At 38.7% G+C, this 17,181-nt stretch overlaps 1 long non-coding RNA gene across 1 annotated transcript; it reads left to right on the forward strand.

Moving 5' to 3' along the window:
* Positions 1 to 1,149: 1,149 nt before the first annotated feature.
* LOC119516749 lies at positions 1,150 to 2,062 on the forward strand. Its single transcript, XR_005213365.1, has 2 exons — positions 1,150 to 1,203; positions 1,626 to 2,062. It is a non-coding gene; the product is annotated as an uncharacterized LOC119516749 (long non-coding RNA).
* Positions 2,063 to 17,181: the final 15,119 nt, after the last annotated feature.

Consider the following 17,181-nt stretch of genomic DNA (forward strand, 5'->3'; position numbering starts at 1 on the left):
CTACTCGTCTGTCCATACACTGGATAAAGGGAGTGTGAGCCATAAGGATTTCACAATCACTTGGTCATACCATATAAGCTATAAAAAATGATTGTCTTGTTCAAGAATCAAGGATACTGGATTGCAGTTCATCAGTTTCAGGTATTTCCTTCCAGCTATTCTAATAAACTAAAAAGTGAAAAGGGATATCTGTATAATGCCTAAGAGTAGCCTCCAGAATGACCTCTGAACTCCATTTGAAATCTCTCAGCCACTGAAACTATTTTGATACATTTCTTTTCCCCGTTTTGATCCAGAAACAGTCCTACAGTGCCAGGTCCAGGCTCATCCCTGGGAGTTCCGTCCTATGTTGGGTGGAAGGCAAGTTGACCTGCTGAGTGGGCTTAGAGAGGCCACAGCTGAGCAACAAAAGAGGTTCTCTGGGGGAGACTCTTATGCACAATTATAAGGCTTAGCCTCTCCTTTGCAGTAACAAGCTTCATAATTTCAAGCCCCAAGATCAGGGAAGGGCTCAGCCTATAAACTGGTAGTCTCCAGTGCTGGTGAGAATATCGTATTCCCCAGGTGAGGAGGTTTAATATTTCTCCATTTTCCCAGTCCCTCAAGGGGGCTTTACAAATACTGTTTATTCCCTGCCCAAATTGCTCTGAGATGAATTGGGGCTTCACATTAGCCTATACAAACCAACCAGATTTCACTCCCTGTTCAAGGTTCCATGTGATTATGGTGTTTGAGTAAACTAACCATACAAGTTAAATTATGTAGTTGGCTGTAGTCCTTGGGTCCCTCCCAGAAGCTGAAGTTTCAAAACACGGTCAATATCCTCTATCCTTCAGTCTGATCTGCAGTTTCAACCAAGTCCATTTTGTTCATATCTTCAGTCTAGGAAAAATGAAGATGTGACCCAAAGGAACAAACTTAAACTTGAATTGAGATGCAGGAGTATCTCCTAGTATTTTCCTAGTATGACTCGTAGTTTTTGGTTGCCTAGGCATCTAGTTTCCCTGGGCCCAGGGAGGAGGCTGTAATAAATCAGATTTCCCTGAGGATAAGACCCAGCAGGTTGTCAGAATTGTGAGGCCTCTAGACTGCTTTTTCTTTCTTGCCCAGCAGGTGGCTCATGTCAACCTGCAGCTCCCTACCAGTGTAAAGAGGTGCATTGCCTTTAATTTCAGCAGACCCTGTCCCTGCCAGGCACTGAGGGTGAGCCAGAAGCCAAGCTTAGGCTTTTTCTATTCCCCCCCCACCCCCGGTCCTGGGGTCTGAATTCTCTGAGGGAGGGCAACTACTTGAGCTGGGCCCATACCCCTTTTCTTAGGGAGAATAGGCCCTTTAGGGAATTACCTTCTTCACTTCCTTTATCTCTCAACTCCACCCTTGCTTGGGTCAGAGCTGAAATTGAAGATGCTGGAGGCTTTTTCTAATGTACTACTTAGAATGAGAAAAACCAAAAAGAAATCCCTTTTTCAGAGCCAGCCCCCAGCCCCCTGGTTTTGCCTGTTGAGAGCTGGAGTTGGTACCCAGTTCTGTGGGCTCCTTTTCTTGGGACACAGCCTTTTTCTAGTATTCTGAGATCAGCTGTCTCCAAAAGCCTGTTTTAATTTATATTTATTATTTTTTGTCAGGCTCACCTCTACCGGGAGAGACCTCAGGGTTCCTTTCCTGCTTTCTCCGGGTTTATCTGCTTGGAGCTTGTATTCAGTATTCCAAATTTGTTAATTAAAGCCGCAATTGGAGCCTGGTTGAGCTACCTTTCCGTGTTCTCAGCAGAGACCGTTCCTTGTTCCCACAGGGAAGTGTTCCAACTCAGCCTGCCGTGCCAGTGGGAAAGGGGCACCAGCCTCTGCCATTTGGGGAGCTTTACTTACAGATCTACAGTGTGATCTCAGTCCTTTCACCCATTCCAGACTGATGTATGATGTATGAACAGTCATGGATATCCCCCAAACTGTTTACCAATTGTTCCTATTTACTAGTTGCTCTAGGGAACTAACTAAATCCCACACCTCCCTACACTGCCATCTTGCCCCACCTCTCATTAAAACTTTTAATGTAGAAAATATTTTTTGTATCATGACTACCTTTATTTACAATTTCTGTGTTTTTATAATGTACATACTATAGTGCATTATATAATACTAATAACCATATTGCAGGTGCATGCCTCAAAATTTTACCTGATGGGGTGCACAACAAAATACTAAAACTCATTACATATATTTATATGTATATAAAATTTTGAAAAACATTTTAGTGCAATTTTATTGAGATGTATTTGCACATATAATCCATTCAAAGTATACAATCAGTGGCTCACAGAATCACCATATAGTTGTGCATTCATTGCCACAATCAATTTTAGAACATTTTCATTATGCCAATTAAAAAAAAAAAAAAAAGGACACCCAGAACATCCCATTCCCCTTATCCCCCTCTATTATTTAGATATGTTTATTTTTGTCTTTATTTTGTTACTCAGCTGGATAAAGGGAGTGTCAGTCACAAGGTTTTCATAGTCACATGGTCACATGAAAAGCTATAGTTGTACAATCGTGAAGAATCAAGTCTTGGATTACAGTTCAACAGATTCAGATATTACCTTTAGCTATTCTAATACACTAGAAACTAAAAATGAATATCTGCATAATGCATAAGAATACCCTCCAGAATGATTTCTCAACTCAGAACTCTTAGCTGCTGAAACTTTGTTTTGTTCATTTCTTTTCCCCCTTTTGGTCAAGAAGGTGTTCTCAGTCCCATGATGTCAGGGTCAGTCTCATCCCTGGGAGTCATATGCTACATAGCCAGGGAGACTTACACCCCTGGGAGTCATGTCCCACATAGGGTGAAGGGTAGTGAGTTTATTTGCAGAGTTGGCCGAGAGAGGCCACATCTGAGCAACAAAAGAGGTTCTTTGGGGGTGACTCTTAGGCATAATTATAAGTAGGCTTAGCTTCTTTGCAGGAATAGGTTTCATAAGGGCACGCCCCAAGATTGAGGGCTTGATTTAAATTGGGGGTCCCTAATGCTTGTGAGAATAGCAGGAATTCCCCAGGTGGGGAAGTTTAATATTTCCACATTCCCCCCCAGTCCCTCAAGGGGATATTGGTAAACATCATTTCGGTTCAAGATCCTTTTGAACACAGACTTGCTCTCAAACCTGCAAGAATGGATGTATATGCATTTGCTGTGGGAAGTAATTGTGGTTTTAAAATTTTCCTTTTTCGTAGTTATATGTGTTAATCCAATGTATTCTCCCAATTTGTATGGTATCATAATAAAAGAACTGGTAAGTCACACAATGTTGCAAAGTTTCTAAGTAATCATTTGGAGTTTTTGGTGCACTAAGATGCATGTTGGATCTTTTAAATAAATGTTAGATTATCGATATTTATTAAAATTTGTAACAGTATAATACAACCACAGGCTAATGAAAATAGAGGTATTTCAGTTATCAGAAATGAGCTTGGTTTCTGGGATTTCAATTATTGCTAGATACACTCGTAAAATGCTTTTTAGCTCGGTTGAATTGTTACTATAGTCAATAGCAGCAGCAACAATGGGTGAGTGATTATAATCAAGTTTAGTCTGAATGCCTCTTTAGCAATTATGTTTTTATTCAAAATTCTATACAGATAAAATGAAGTTCATGCTCTGTAATAATACATTTAAATGAGGCTACCATTTCACTTAGTGTGCTATTTATTGTCTGCACCTAAAATGGCCTAACTATCCCCTTGAAAGTGGAACAAATTACTACTCATTCAGTTTTTAATCATTATTTGACAGAACCCCGAATACCCCATAAACAGAATAATCATTCTGCAATGTTCTTGTTCGGCATTTTCCAAGATTAGAGAACCAGAGATGTTTCAGTTAGGGACCTTGAAAGCAATGCTGTTAAGTCCATATCTCAATGCACTCAAAGAGTCTTCACCTAAAACTTAGGGTGGTTGAAGTGGTGGACAGCGAATCATACCTGGATTTGAGGTGTGGCCTTAGACGAATTGCCTCATTTCTCTGGACCTCTTCTCATTTGTAAAATGAATGGGTTACCTAGACTAGTTGAGTCCTAAAGTTTCCTCTAATTGTAAAAATCATTGATCTTAAGTAATAAAATTTTAAAAATCAATAACTTTAGCACCTGTCAAAGAGGTGTATGTACCTAGTGTTAGGGTCCAGCAGTTAGTAAATATTAATTTTGTTGAATGAACAGATGTGATTTCCTGCCCTTAAAAATCAAGTCACAGATTTTTTTTTAAGGGGGAGTGAGAATCTCAGTGATGTGGGGAATGGTTACTTGTTAATGAACAATAACCTGAGAAAAGCAATGACTAATGCCCTGGGAATTGCCTCAAAGACACAGGGATGACTAGAGGAGGAAGAGCCAAGTCTGCAACTCCTGAATTGGTGAATGGAGCAAAGGAGAGAATTGAAAATTTTAGTCATTTTTTCAATTGGTTACTTTTTCAATTTCATGCTATTTATCTTTCTTGCATTCTCTTAACTTCTCTGGGCCTCTGTGCCCTACTGATAAAAGGAGGGCCTTGAGAGAGACAAACTCTTAAATTGCCCTGTTATTCCAAAGTTATGTGGCTGTATGCGGTGGCTGAGGTCTTTTGGCCCTTAGTTTTGGGTCTTAGATCAAGGACCTCTCACAGGGAGCAAGGCGATTAGGCTGCTATGTGTATTTGTGGAGGATGTATTTCAGGAAAGATGTTGCTTTTGGCAAAATTTCTTAGCTGAAAAATCTCTTAGTTTCAAGGTTTCACTGGTCAGTGGATACTGATGAACTTCTCTGATTAGGATTATTAACCTTCAACTACTGAGCTATTGCACTCGAGCTACAGTCTTTGCTGTCAGATTCAGCTTTGATCTGATAGGATAACAGTGCCTAATGGAGACCAGGATGTAGTTAAGTTAATATTAGGTTGTGAAGAGGCATGCTTTTAAAAATTTAATTCAGCAAGTGTTCACTGCATGCTAATTACATGCCAGATGCTATGGTAGACCCTGGGGAAAGGAAGGTGAAATAAGTTACAATCTCCACCTGTAAGGTCCTTAATGCTCAGTGGATGTCACAAACAGAAAAATGACCTATAAAATCATGGAATGTTTACTTCTAAATTACCAAAGGGTCCTTAAGGCTCATTTTCCTTTGTGGCTTGCAGAATCAATTTCTTTGCCTTCTATTTGCCTTATGTATGGGTACAGGGAGATGACTTGGGAGGGACCATGAAAAGACTAAGACACACCCCCTCTACAGGTGCCCTTGTGTGTTGTTAGCCTTTACTGTCCTTGAAGCTTCTTTGAGTCTGATTTTCATCACTGCATGAAGAAACCACATTGGGTGTCCCATTTTGTACCTGCCTATAGGTGAGCGTGATTACACGTGTATTTATGCAATCATTCTTTACTATTTGTTCTGGTTTGCTAATGTGCCAGAATGTAAAATACCAGAAATGGATTGGCTTTTATAAAAGGGGGTTTATTTGGTTACACAGTTACAGTCTTAAGGCCATAAAGTGTCCAAGGTAACACATCAGCAATCGGGTACCTTCACTGGAGAATGGCCAGTGGTGTCCAGAAAACCTCTGTTAGCTGGAAAGTCATGCAGCTGGTGTCCGCTCCAAAGTTCTGGTTTCGAAATGGCTTTCTCCCAGGATATTCCTCTCTAGGCTGCAGTTCCTCAAAAATGTCACTCTTAGTTGCACTTGGGGTATTTGCCCTTTCTTAGCTTCTCTGGAGTAAGAGTCTGCTTTCAATGGCCGTCTTCAAAATGTCTCTCATCTGCAGCTCCTGTGCTTTCTTCAAAGTGTCCCTCTTGGCTGTAACAAGTTCGCTGCTTCTGTCTGATCTTATATAGTGTACCAGTAATTTAATTCAGACCCACCCAATGGGTGGGGCAACACCTCCATGGAAATTATCCAATCAGAGTCATCACCCACAGTTGGGTGGGGCACATCTCCATGAAAACACTCAAAGAATTACAATGCAGTTAACACTGATAGGTCTACCCACACAAGATTACATCAAAGATAATGGCGTTTGGAGGGACATAATGCATTCAAACTGGCACACTATTCAAGTGGTTACTGGCAGGGAAGATGAAAGAGTATTTCCCTCTAGGAAGATTGCTAGCATCCAACAGGTCCGTTCCGTCAATCAACTATTAATTTATTGATTATCAGTTTCAAGATCAGTGCTGTGCTGAGAGCCGGAGTGTCCAATTTAGAGGGGGAAACAAGTTGAGCACACAGGAAAATAAAAATAGGACAAGTATTTAATCATGCCAACAGCAGCTGTCATTTATTTACCAAGTGTGTACCATGTGCCAGATGCCAGGGTAGATTATTTACTTGCTGTCACCAGAATTCTTTTTTTTTAAATATAATTTTATTGCAATATAGTCATATACCATAAATCCATCCAAAGTACACAGTGGTTCACAGTATCATCACATAGTTGTGCATTCATCACCATGATCAATTTTAGAATATTTGCATTACTCCAGAAAAAGAAATAAAAAGAAAAAAAACCCAAACATCCCTTACCCCCCCCCAATTACTGACCCCTAATATTGCACTCTACTCATTTTTAAGACTTAACAATAAAGGTAGGTTGACTATGTGTAGTATTGTCAGAGATAGATATCTATAAAATATCCCAAAGCAGAAGCATATGAACACGAGAAACCGACTTTTTTTTTTTTTTTTTTGCTATATAGCTATATACAGTCATTGTCAAAGATCAGGAGTACTGGATTACAGCTCAACAGTTATTTCCTTCTAGCTATTCTAATGCACTAGAAACTGAAAAGAAATATCTATATAATGAGTCAGTATCATAATCATTTGTTAAATCCTAATTTCTTAGTTACATCTTCTCCCTCTCATGTAATCATTCTCTCAGTCTTCAGGGATATCTGGGCAATGACCATTTTAACAAGTTCATGCTGGAAAGGAATGTTGACCTTGTGGAGCAGAGGAATGAAACTGGTTGATGTTTTTGGAGAGACTAGTACCTCTGGGTTTCAGAGCTTATCTGGCATAGGAACAACCTGGAGGCCTTAAGTTTCTGAAAAAAAATGAACTTACTAGGTAAAACACTTACAGAATCTTAGCGAGAGCCCAGGGTATTTTTTAGGGTTTTCAGGAATACTGTTGGTTGGGGCTTGGCATACTTGGCAATTTGCAGTATCTGGCTGAAGCTTGTGTAAGAGTAACCTCCAGAATGATCTCTTGCCTCATTTGAAATCTCTTAGCCACTGAAACTTTATTTTGTTCCCTTTCTTTCCCCCTTTTTTGTCATGTAGGGATTCTCAGTCCCGCAATGCCAGGGCCAGGCTCATCCCTTGAGTCATGTCCCACATTGCCAGGGAAACTTACACCCCTGGGAGTCATGTCCCATGTAGGGCAGAGGGTAGTGAGTTAACTTGCAGAGTTGGCTTAGAGAGAAAGGCCACATCTGAGCAACAAAAAAGTTCTCTGGGAGTGACTGTTAGGCATAGTTATAAGTAGGCTTCACTTCACCATTGCATAGATAAGTTTCATAAGGGCAGACCTGAAGATTGAGGGCTTGACTTATTAAATGGAGAGTCCATAATGCTTGAGAGAATACCAGGAATTCCTCACCACCCAAATTCTTACAGCAACCTTGTGAAGTTGAGAGTGGTTCTCAAACTATGTTTGTTTGGAAATTTGTTAGGAATGAAATTGCTTTGGCCCCACCCCCAATCTACTGAATCAGAAACTCTAGAGGATGGGGCCTAGCAACCTGTGTTTTACGAAGTCCTCCAGATAATTCTGATGCACGCTCGGGTTTGACAACCTCTGATATTAGGTTCCCTAAAGAGCTTTGATGGATATATTATCAGATATTGTAATATCTCTGATATTTCAAGGTCACATCTTGCTAATAAACTAAGGTGTAAAGCCAAAGCCGGAGCTCTTCTCACTGTGCTGCACTATCCTATAATCATGGGATAAACAGTGTGATCTAGATTTTAAGTCATTTGGCAGCGGTGGCTATACTCTTGGGTAATCTTTGTTCTGTATCAATGAGTGATTAGGCTAAGAGAGAGGGAGAATTATGCTTTAAAAAGGATAGAATAAATAAGTCATGTACTGTTAAGGAGGGAGGAATAAGTATAGCTTTGTGCTTTAAGGGAACCCTAGAGGAATGAAGCCTTACAGGGACAAAAAGGGGGAGAGGTGACCAGTACAATATCCTTCTGGACAAAGTGCCACAGAGATATGGTCACGTGTGCTCTGTGACCTCCCAACTGTTTTAGTCTGACTCTTATCTAAATTTCTTTATCTCTGAGAAAAATAAATAATAATTGGGGTATGTGCCAGATTTTAGTCCTGACCCCACTAGAGCAGGCCATTTAACTGAGAGGAGCAGAGTTCACGCGGGGAGAGGCTGTTCCCAATGGCCATGACAGAGCTCTCAGGAAGAAGCTGGGGTAGGGGAGCAGAGAGGAAGAAAAAAGATTAGAGAAGGCCTAAAAGGAGAAATAACAAGTGATTTCTGATGAGTTTTGGGTACTATTTGCATGGCAGATGTAAAGATGATTTATAATCTAAAAATGGCTCTAATTTATAATCTACTTGAATTAGGCAAGAAATTATTAATTATAATATCACTTTTATTTTTGTAATTGAGTGTAATTCTCAGGTTATTGACCCCTTTCTTAAAGCCCTTAACATTTCAGGATATGAAAACAAATGGAGAAATATCCCACATCCGTGGTGATTCAGGAAAGGAAGTGTACAAGGAAGCAAAATTTGGTCGTGGAACAGGTTCATTGATGGTGCATCATCTGCTTGCTCGATACAGTCTGAAGAAGCAAGACAGGTCTCAAATCAAATCCTGCATTTTCCATTATTAACTACATGATCTTGGGCAAGTGTTCTGATCCTCCAACCATGTTTCTTGAACTCTAAAATGGGGATAATAAAGTCTGTTAACGAATGTGAATGATCCTAACTGCTGCGTGCTGGACAAGTTTCAGTTCTCTTCACCCGTTTGCCTTATGACTGCCTAAATGATGTGATTTACAGAAGGTGGAGAGCCCCTCTACCATACGTCCTTGTTTTCTTCTTCTAAAAGTGGGAGTAGCAGTGACTGATGGCAGTGATATTGGAATAAAGGAAAAGGTGTATTTAAAGTATAGAGCAAAGCGCTCGGCACATAGAAGGTACTTAATGAATATAACTGGCCGGTCTGGTTCATCGCATACTGTCCTCCTTGCTTTGCTCCGAATACCAGAGGCAGATGTACTGGGAAGCTAGTAAAGTTTCAACTTTAGGGCCCTTCACTTGCAGGGGACCTTCTCAGATTCTGGGAGAAGCCCTAACATTGTGTCTTGGCAAAAATAGGATATTAGTCATAATCAATTAAGACTACTATCTTTTTCCTCCAGCACAGTTCCGTTGAGTAGTGTTGGATAGCCATGGGCATCTTTGGGTTCTGTCTAAAGTTTTCTCATCCTCAACACTATTGACATTTTGGGCTACATAATTCTTTGTTGGGGGTGTGTGTACTGTCCTGCATATTGTGGGATATTTAGCAGCATATTTGGCCTCTACCCACCAGATGCAGTAGCATCCCCCAAGTTGTAACAAATGGGGTGCTGGACAAGTTTCGGTTCTCTTCACCCCGTTTGTCTCCAGAATATCTCGAGTATTGCCATATGTCCCCTGAGGGACAAAATTGCCCCTCCTATGACCCTTATAAGGGGAAGTTGAATTAGGATCATATTACTTTGTGTTTAAATTGGGTATCTTAAGTGGTTCACAGTGACCTCCCTATGCAAGGAGATCATCCCTTGCAAACTGGTTAATGGATGGGGTCAAGTCAAAGCCTAAGATTACTCTCTGTGCAAGAAAACTAGGAATGCCTGAAATCTTACACTTCCTGTTTGAAAAAAATCTGATAGTTTTCCCCAAATTTAACAACCAATTTTAAAATGTTCACAGTATTACTAGTAGTGGATTGTGATGCTGAAATAAACTTTTTAAAAAGGTATCAGTAACAAAAACAATTTAAATAACCATGTAGGAGGAAATACTGAGTTGTCTTATTCCCTCTACAGAACATTTTTTCATGGGAAGAGGCAATCAAGGAATATGCAACCAATTGAAGTAGGAAAAAAGAATGCTTATAGAGGGCTGTCAGTTTTTTTCTTTTTAAATTAACCACTTTATTTTGAGATAATTGTAGATTCACATGTGGTTGTAAGAAATAATACAGAGGTCCCATGTACCCTTTACCCATTTCCCCCAATGGCAGCAAAGATGTTGCCAACACTATAGTATATCAACCAGAATACTGACCTTGCTGTACCAAGGTACAGAACATTTTCATCACTAGGATCCCTCTTGTTGCCCTCGTCTGGTCACATCCATGTCCCTCTTGCCCCCACCTCTCCCTAACCCCTGGCAATGACTACTCTTCTCTGTTTCTATAATTTTGTCATTTCAAAAATTTTATATAAATGGAATCATACATTTATGATACTTTTGGGGATTCACTTTTTCCTCTCAGTATAAGTCCCTTGAAATTCATCCACACCATTGCATGTATCAGCTGTTCTTTCTTGTTTCTGAGGAGTATTCCCTGGTACAGATGTACCACAGTTTACTTAACCATTTACCCGCTGAAGGACATCTGCGTTGTTCCAATTTTTGGCTATTATGAATAAAGCTGATGTAAACATTTGTGTACAGGTTTTTTTGTGTGTGAACATAAATTTCCATTTCCATTTCTCTGGGATAAATATCCAAGAGTGCAATTGCTGGTCATATAGTAATTGCATGTTTAGGTTTTTAAAAGAAACTGCCAAACCCTTTTCCATAGTGGCTGCACTATTTCACATTTCCACCAGCAATGTGTGAGTGATCCACTTTCTCTACACCTTCGTCTACATATGGTGCTGTCACTTTTCTCCATTCTGATAGGTGGGTAGTGATAGCTTATTGTGCTTTTAAGTTGCATTTCCTTAATGGCTAATGATGGTGAACATCTTTTCAGGTACTGATTTGCCATCTGTTTATCTCTTTTGCCCATTTTCTGTTGTATGTGTGTTTTCTTTTTTTTTTACTGTTGATTTTGAGAGTTCATAAAGAACTCTCAGTTTTCCAGATACTAGTTGTTTGTTAGATATGTGATTTTAAAATTTATTCACCCATCTTGTAGCTTGTCTTTTTCATCCTCATAACAGGGTATTTTGCGTAATGAAAGTTTTTAGTTTTGACTAAGTTTGATTTATCAATTTTGATTGTGCTTTTGGTGTTACACGTAAGAACTCTTTGCCTGGCCCTAGATCTTGGAGGTTTTTCTTCTCATTTAAAAAGTTTTATAATTTATTTTTTACATTTAAGTCAGTGATCTATTTTTTATTTTTTGTATAAGATGTGAGACTTAGATTGAGGTTCATTTTTTTTGGCTTATGTGTGTTCAGTTGCCCCAGCACCAATTCTTGAAAAGGTTATCTTCCCTCCATTGAATTGCTTTTGCACCTTTGTAAAAAATATCTGGAATCACTGACTTATATACTTGAAGGTGGTTAAAATGGGAATGTTATGTTCTGTATATGTTATCACAATAAAAAATGTTTGGTATAACCGTGTGGGTCTATTTCTGGATTCTCTGTTTTATTTCTTTGTATTGTAAGTCTTGAATTCAGATACATGGATTCTTCCTACTTGATGTTTTTTCAAAATATTCCAATTTCTTTCTCTTTCCTTGCAAATTTTAGAATAATCTTGTCTATATTTAAAAAATTTTCATTTTTTAATACATATATGTATATTTCCAGTATTTCCATTGCTAGCATTTGGTGTACAGCTTTCAGACATTATTTTTCTTATTCATATGGTTCTATGCATATAGCTCTATAAATGAAAATAGATATTTTAACCAAATTTAACACACACACATATATATATATATATACTGTTTTATAATTATAGTTTGTATTCACTCAACCATAATTATACTGAATACTCCTTTTTTTTTTTAAGGCAAAATAGCTTTATTGGTGAATTTTATCAAATCCTTAAAAAGAAATAATTCCAATCCTAACATTCTTTTTTTTTAATTTTTATTTTGAAATAAATTCAAACTTACAGTAACAGTTGCAAAAATACTATAAACCGCATACACAGAACTCCAGCATACCCCAACCCCCCTCCACTGATACCCCAATCTACCAATTTTAATATTTTGTCATTTTACCATTTCTTTCTTTCCCTCCCTCCCTCCCTCCTTGGCTATCATCCATCATCTATTGCTCTGTCTTCTGAACATATGAGAGCAAGTTGCACACATCCTTGAACAAATAATATAATTCACATATACATTTCCTACAAACAAGAATACTTAATTTATGTAATCACATTAAGTGTAGTTAAGAAGTTCAAGAAATTTAACATTGATATAAAGCTTACATTCTACATTTCATTTTTTTCTTATGTCCCAATTGTATCCTTTTGAGCCTTTTCTCCTCTATTCTTAGATCTCATCCAGGATCATCTATGGCATTTAATTGTCATTATCTATTTAGACTGTCTTTTTTTTCAATTGTGGGAACATATATACAGCATAAATCTTCCCATTCCAACCTCTCCCAAGCATTCCATTTAGTGGGATTAATCACATTCACAATGTTGCAGTGCCATCACCTTCCCACCATCCATTACTAGAAATTTCCCTTCATCCCAAACAGAAAACCCTACACTCATTTCTTATTAACTCCCCATTGCCCCTTCCCCCACTTCTTGTAACCCATACTCTACTTATAATCTCTATGGTCATATTCTCTGATACTTTCTTTGTGTTTACTGTGGGGCTTAAATTTAACATCTTAAGTCTGTAACAATCTTGTTTTCTTTGATACCAACTTAACTTCAATAGGACACATAAACTGTGTTCCTAAACTCCTCCATTCCCCCACCTTTATGTAGTTCTTGTCAAAAATTACATATTTTACATTGAATCCCAAACCACTGATTTATCATTACAGTTTATGTATTTTAGATCCTGTAGGAAGTAAACAGTGGAGTTGCAAAAAAAAATACAGTAGTATTGGTATTTATATTTACCATGTGATCTTTACTGGAAATCTTTATTTCTTCATGTAGTTTCAGTCAATTGTTTAGTGTCCTTTCCTTTCAGCCTGCACAATTCCCTTTAGCATTTCTTATAGGACTGATCTACTGGTGATGAAGTCCCTCAACTTTTGATTATCTGGGAATGTTTTCAACTCCCCCTCATTTTTAACCTCCAGGTGTTTGTGAATTTTCTGAGTCTCTGATGATTATTGACTTCTATTTGTATTCCATTGTGGTCAGAGAATGTGCTTTGAATAATTTCCATTTTTTTTTAATTTATTGAGGCTAGTTTTATGTTCCAGCCCATGGTCTATTCTGGCGAAAGTTCCGTGATCACCAGAGAAGAATGTGTATCCTGGTGATTTGGGATGTAATGTTCTATATATGTCTGTTAAATTTCTCTATATCTCTCTCTCCTTTCTTTGTTTCTCTGTCGGTAGGGCTATCTTTAGTATGTGAAGCAGGGCAGGTCTTTTATTAGCAAAATCTCTCAGCATTTGTTTGTCTGAAAAATTTAAGCTCTCCCTCAAATTTGAAGGAGAGTTTTGCTGGGTAAAGTATTCTTGGTTGGAAATTTTTCTCTCTTAGAATTTTAAATATGTCATGCCACTGCCTTCTCACCTCCATGGTGGCTGCTGAGTAGTCACTACTTAGTCTTATGTTGTTTTCTTTGTATGTGGTGAACTGCTTTTCAGAACTTGCTCCTTCTCTTCAGTATTTGACAGTCTGATCAGAATATGTCTTGGAGGGGGTTTATTTGGATTTATTCTATTTGGAGTTTGCTGGGCATTTATGCTTTGTATTTATATTGTGTAGAAGGTTTGGGAAGTTTTCCCCACAAATTTCTTTGACTACTCTTTCTAGACCTTTACCCTTCTCTTCCCCTTCTGGGACACCAATGAGTCTTATGTTTGGACGCTTTATTTTATCTATCGTATCCCTGAGATCCATTTTGATTTTTTAGATTTCGCCCCCCCATTCTTTCTTTTGTTCTTTCATTTTCTGTTCTGTGGTTCTCGAGGTTGCTGATCATTGTTCAGCTTCCTCTAGTCTTGTACTATGAGTGTCCAGAATCTTTTTAATTTGGTCAACAGTTTCTTTTATTTCCATAAGATCATCTGTTTTTTTTATTTACTCTTGCAATTTCTTCTTTATGCTCTTCTAGGGTCTTCTTCATGTCCTTTATATCCTGTGCCATGCTCTCATTGTTTGTCTTTAGTTCTTTGATTAATTGCTTCAAGTACTGTGTCTCCTCTGATCTTTTGATTTGAATGTTTGGGTTTGGGTTCTCCATATCGTCTGGTTTTTTCATATGCTTTAAAATTTCTGTTGTTTTTGGGCTTTTGGCATTTGCTTTACTTGATGGGATTCTTTTAGGATATGAAGGATTATTCAGACACCAATCTCTAATTTGTCAGATCTGCAGCTTGGTGGCATACACTTTTTCTAACTAACCAGCAAATGGCATCCACAAGTCACCTATTCTCCTCAAGTCAGTTCTCCCCAACTTTGTCTTTGTGGTGTGTGGGGATCTGGTTCTTGTGGGGTCCAATTGGTGCACCAAGTTTGGGTGTGTTGTTGATACTGTCTGCCCTGAATGTGGGGTGTGTGTCTGAGTGGTTAGGGAGGGAGGGCAGCTTTAATAATCAAAGCTCCCAGGTGTTCCTGGAGATTTAAGGCAGTGTCTCTGCCGCTGACCCACAAGTCCTTGGTATTGGCATAGGGTCCCTGGGATTTCCAGGTGGGTTCCCCTTCCCAGCCATGCTCTTCTAGGGTCTTTGCTGAGGGAAGGCTGTGCTACATCACAAGTGTGTGCTGTCCCTCCAGGGAAGCCCTGGGCCACCAGGCCATGCAGGGGTGTTCCCAGCCTGCTGTAAAGATGGCTGTATGGGGCATGTTAATTTCCCCCTTTTCGCACAGCTCTGCCTTCCCAGCTCTGGGACAATTAGCTGTGGGTGCGTGAAAGGCTATTGTCCACGTCCGATATTGTGGTGTGTGCGTGGTGTTGCTGGAAACACTTTCCGTCACACTGGCTCCCTTGGCGTGGCTCTGGGCTGTGGCTCCAGCGCCAGGCAGGAACGTTCCCAGCCTGCTGGGAAGATGGCTGCAAGGGGCGTATTTTTTTCCCCTTTTGGCTCACCTCTGCCCTCCTTGCTCTGAGGCAACTAGCGGTGGGTGCATGAAAGGCTATCTTCCACGCCAGATATTGAGGCGTTCGCACAGCCCTTTCCTGCCGTGCTTCACTGTGTGGTTCTCACTGCCATATCTGCAGCTGCTTTTGTTTTTTTTTTAAAAAAGAACTAGTCCACCTCCAAACGCCAACCCATGGTTCCCCACACCGCAGCGTGGCTGCTGGACATTCAGCAGGCTTACTCACTCGTTTCAGAGTGCAGACTCCCAGTTTCACCAAGTGCATGGTCCCTGTGGATTTAGCAGACCTTGTCCAGCTGGTGCATCGCTGGAGCTGGTGTTGTGGGTCACTTTCTGGCTTTTATCTAGTATTTTTCATGGAGGTGTTTTTTTTGCCCTGTCTTTCCTAGCCACCATCTTAGGTTCTCCCTGTTGGAATTTTGATAGGAATTGTGTTAAACCTGTATATCAATTTGGGAAGAATTATCACCATCATGCAGAATTACCACCTTTTCTATGATACGGTATGTCTCTTCATTTATTGAGATCTTTGATTTCTTCCATCAGCATTTTGTAGTTTTCAGCATAGAGGTCCTGTACATGTTTTATTGGATTTACACCTCTTCTTTTGAGTATTGTAAAAGATACTGTTTTTAATTTCATTTTTCGTATGGTTATTGCTAGTATATTTTTGCATATTTATCTTTTATCTTGTGAACTTGTTGAATTCAGTAGTTCTAGGAATTTTTTTTTGTAGATTCCTTGGGATTTTCTATGTAGACATCAGTCATCTGCTAATAGGGACAGTTTTATTTTTTCCTTTCTGGTCTGTATGCCTTTTATTTCCTTTTCATGCCTTATTGTACTGGCTAGAACTTTTAGCACTATGTTGAATAGGGGCAGTGAGAGTGGGCATCCTTGCCTTGTTCCCTATATTAAGGGAAAAGCATTCAGTCTTTCATCAAGTGTAATGTCAGCTGTAGGTTTATTTTTGTAAAAGCTCTTTCACAAGTTGAAGAAGTTTCCCCTATATTCCTATTTTTCTGAGTTTTTTCTTTTTATCATGAAAGGGTGTTAATTGGGTATTTCAACCCAGTTTTTAACATTAGTGGCTGTTCCAAATGCTTTTTCTGCATTAGTTGATATGATCATGTGATTTTTTTTCATTAACGCATTAGTATGATGGATTACATTGATTGATGTTTGAATATTGAACCTACCTTGCATCCCTGGAATAAAGCACACTTAGTCATAGTGAATAAATCTTTTTCTGTATTAACTGAATTCTATTTACTATATTCTGTTGAGGATTTCTGCATTTATATTTGTGAATGATATTGGTTAATCCAATATTGAGATATTTGTTTTCTTTTTTTCATACCTTTTTTTGCTTTTAGTATCAGGATAATGCCTCATAAAATGATTTGGGAAGTTCTCACTCTTTTTTCTGGAAGAGATTGTGTAGAATTGTTGTTAATTTTCTTGAAATGTTTAGTAGAACTCTTCAGTGAAATCATCTGGGCCTGGATATTTCTTTTTTGGGAGTGTTTAAATTATGAACTCACTTCCCTTAATTGTTATAAGGCTATTCAAATTATTTAGTTCATATTGGGTTAGTTGTGGTAGTTTGTGTTTTTCTAGGAAGTGGTCATTTTATCTAAATTGTCAAATTTATGTGTGCTATCAGGCAGTTAAAAAGGAATTTTTATTAGAACAGTTATAAGTTTACAGAAAAATCATGCAGAAAGTACACAGTTCCCATATACCCACCCCTGACACACACAGAGTTTTCCCTATTATTAACATTTTTTCATTAGTGTTTTACAATAGTTTAAACAATATTATTATAATTATACTATTAACTATAGTCCATAGTTTACATTACGGTTCATTCTTTGTGTTGGACAGTTCTATGGATTTAAAAATTTTTTTT

Source organism: Choloepus didactylus, chromosome 20 (genome assembly GCF_015220235.1).
Source record: "Choloepus didactylus isolate mChoDid1 chromosome 20, mChoDid1.pri, whole genome shotgun sequence".
In the NCBI taxonomy this organism is placed as follows: Eukaryota; Metazoa; Chordata; class Mammalia; order Pilosa; family Megalonychidae; genus Choloepus; species Choloepus didactylus.